The sequence below is a fragment of the Bactrocera dorsalis genome, chromosome 2, assembly GCF_023373825.1.
Source record: "Bactrocera dorsalis isolate Fly_Bdor chromosome 2, ASM2337382v1, whole genome shotgun sequence".
Lineage (NCBI taxonomy): Eukaryota > Metazoa > Arthropoda > Insecta > Diptera > Tephritidae > Bactrocera > Bactrocera dorsalis.
This window is the reverse complement of record NC_064304.1, coordinates 12,659,341-12,662,670: the sequence shown is the minus strand read 5'-3', so window position 1 is coordinate 12,662,670 and position 3,330 is coordinate 12,659,341. Positions and strand designations below refer to the sequence as shown.

General features: G+C 34.3%; 2 long non-coding RNA genes across 2 annotated transcripts; both read right to left on the bottom strand.

Annotated features, from left to right (window-relative positions):
• Nucleotides 1-289: 289 nt before the first annotated feature.
• On the bottom strand, nucleotides 290-734 carry LOC125776264 (uncharacterized). Its single transcript, XR_007421582.1, has 2 exons — nucleotides 557-734; nucleotides 290-462 (listed from the first exon to the last, which is right to left on the bottom strand). It is a non-coding gene; the product is annotated as an uncharacterized LOC125776264 (long non-coding RNA).
• Nucleotides 735-2,538: 1,804 nt separating this feature from the next.
• LOC105233854 (uncharacterized) lies at nucleotides 2,539-2,830 on the bottom strand. The gene is made up of 2 exons (XR_852901.3): nucleotides 2,762-2,830; nucleotides 2,539-2,702 (listed from the first exon to the last, which is right to left on the bottom strand). It is a non-coding gene; the product is annotated as an uncharacterized LOC105233854 (long non-coding RNA).
• Nucleotides 2,831-3,330: the final 500 nt, after the last annotated feature.

Sequence of the window (3,330 nt, the reverse complement as noted above, 5' to 3'; positions counted from 1 at the left end):
CAGCTCTATTTCTTTCAAATAATAATACATATGTCGTATTTTCACCCTCAATTTCTTACTCTTCATGTTCCTTAATATTTAAATCGTAAATTGAAACATTTTTTGGGTTTTAAAAATATTTAGTACGCTAGTTGTGTTTTGAAGAATTTCGACTTCGTGTAATCCCCATAAATGTATTATATCTTTCTTCAGAAAGTTGAATGCCAAAGTATTAATTAGGTTTTTATCCTTTTTTCATTCCTTTATTTATTTACATTTTATACATCTTTAATAAACGTTCAAAAAATACAAAAATTGCTGTAATTAACTCTCATTTTGCAATGCTTTCAAGAGAGTTGTCAAAGCATCCTTTACCGATGTAGATGGAGATCCTTCTTTAATATAACAGCGAATAGCATCGAGAAATATATTAAGCGGACTAGGCTTCGGTCTAGAAAAATCAGGATCAAAGAAGAAGAATGGCTGAGGGAAGACAATTTATTATTCATTCAAAACTTCAGCTGAGAATATACTTGTTTATATATACTTGTATATATATATTATAAATATTACTCACCTTGGCCTCTATAACTGTGCTAAAACAAAATAGCACGAAGACAAATAACAAAAGATAGTCTAAAAAATGTAACCTCATTTTTGTAGCTTAAAAGCGTTTGACTGCTTTACACTGATTGTTCTGAAATGCTACACTTTATATGCGCGAAAGTAATAATTTTGCTTTGCGAAAACTAATTATTTTTAATTGGAAATTCTTCTGAACAATTTTCGATGACAAATACTCAATTCTTATCTATTTTATAACAGTTTAGGTAATTTACTTTAATTTTTAAAATATTTGTCACATTGGATTATAACGGGTGATCAAATTAGAGCTACTGTTTTCAATAGCCTTTTTTTCACAGAACATTTGCTTTGAGTCGTGCCAAGTTGTCATGTAATTCGGTTAGTATTGTTTGGCATTTCATCATGGAAACGCCTGAACAACGTTCACAAATCGTTCAACTTTGTTACGAAAATTCACGTTTTGTAAAAAATGTTTTTCGCGCGCTAAGTTGAGCAACTTATGGTCAACATAATCGAACGTACTATTCGCAACCCCATCACTCATCTTGAGACCCAGCATTCATTATTGGATAAAATACGACCGGATAGACCACGTGCAGCACGCAGTGAAATAGCAGCCGTAGTGAAAAGTGTACACGAAGAACGTGTTCAATTCGGCACCGTTCGCAGCAACTTGGACTAACGTATGGAACGACATGGCGCATTTTACGTCGAGATCTTAAATTGAAAACGCAGAAAACACAAGAAGATCCGACGTTTTCGAGCCAAATTTTAATCAGCGATGAGACCCATTTCTAACTAAATTGGTATGTAAATAAGCAAAATTGCTGCATTTGGGACGAGAAGCTACTTTAAGAGATTCAGAGCTGCCATTTTATCCAGAAAATAATGGTTCGGTATGGTTTAGGCGACGGTGGAATCATAGGTGAGTGTTTCTCCAAAAATGATGCCGGTTAGATCGTAACCGTCAATGGCGACCCTTATTGCGCCATGATAACCGACTATTTGATGCTTGAAATTGAAGCTCGTAATTTCGTGACATTTGGTTTCAACAAGACTACGCTACTTTCCCACACATCACATCAATCAATTGATTTTTTTAGAGAACACTTCGTGAGCATATAATTTCACGTTTTGGGCCGGTCGCTTGGCCACCAAGATCATGTGATATCACACCGTTCGACTTTTTCCCGTGAGGATATGTAAGTTTCGTCGTCAATGCGGTCAATCCCGATTCGATTCTCGCCTTCGAAATGTCCGAACGAAACATCGACATTGCACTCAAGGTATGGACCATCTAAAACGTAGCCGTAGCCAGCATTTAAAAGAGATAACATTCAAAAAATAAATGCTAAATCATATTCTTTCGAATGATAAGAAACATTCCCCATTAAATTAGAAGCTTCTGTGTTTTTCTTTACAAAATTTGGAAATTGATCACCCTTTATAACCCGTTAATTGGTTTCAATCTGTAGTCTACATTTTAATTAGATAACATAAATAAATAAAAAAATGCTTTCACCGTCGCCTGTTTGGCTGAAGAGCTTTCATCTATCTTAGAGAGCTTTCACTTGTATGTTGAAAACCTTAAATACAAGGAGTATATTTGAAACAATATTACTTTATGTATTGTTATAATAAAATGTTCCTCGGTTCATATTGAACTATCTCAAGAATAGTCTACGTCTTACCAAAACGGAAAATATTTAAAAATTTAATTGTTGAAATGGGCTTGGACTTTTATCCATCTGTCGGTTTCTTTCAGAAGCTTTGATAGTGCGGGTAAACATATTTTCATAATACGAGCAGTGGTGAAATACAAATCGCTATTTTCATATATAATTTTAACATCAGTAAAGTGATTGCTAAAAAAAACCTGAATCCAGGTTTCACTTTTTTGATAAAATAATTTAACTTTTTCTAACTACCCTTCATGAGAAAATATTTTGCAAAAGAAAAATAAAAACAAACATATTTATATTTCGAATCCAATTTTTTTATTCGTATATGGGATTACCCATATTAATTAACTAAAGGACTGACTTAGGAGATTCGCTTTAAGTTTTTTTCTTCAATTGATCCAAGAGATCTTCAATTAAATCCTTTACTGAAGGTGTTGTATGATGTCCAAAGCAAGGCTGAAAAGAGAAAATCGTTATTCACAACTTTCTATGACAAAAATTTGGAACATATTTACTTTAGGTTTCGCCTCCACATTTAAGGCAAAAGCGCCAAGTAGTATGAAGATGAGACAAACGAAATAAAGGGTGATTTTTTAAGAGCTTGATAACTTTTTAAAAAAAAAAACGCATAAAATTTGCAAAATCTCATCGGTTCTTTATTTGAAACGTTAGATTGGTTCATGACATTTACTTTTTGAAGATAATTTCATTTAAATGTTGACCGCGGCTGCGTCTTAGGTGGTCCATTCGGAAAGTCCAATTTTGGGCAACTTTTTCGAGCATTTCGGCCGGAATAGCCCGAATTTCTTCGGAAATGTTGTCTTCCAAAGCTGGAATAGTTGCTGGCTTATTTCTGTAGACTTTAGACTTGACGTAGTCCCACAAAAAATAGTCTAAAGGCGTTAAATCGCATGATCTTGGTGGCCAACTTACGGGTCCATTTCTTGAGATGAATTGTTGTCCGAAGTTTTCCCTCAAAATGGCCATAGAATCGCGAGCTGTGTGGCATGTAGCGCCATCTTGTTGAAACCACATGTCAACCAAGTTCAGTTCTTCCATTTTTGGCAACAAAAAGTTTGTTAGC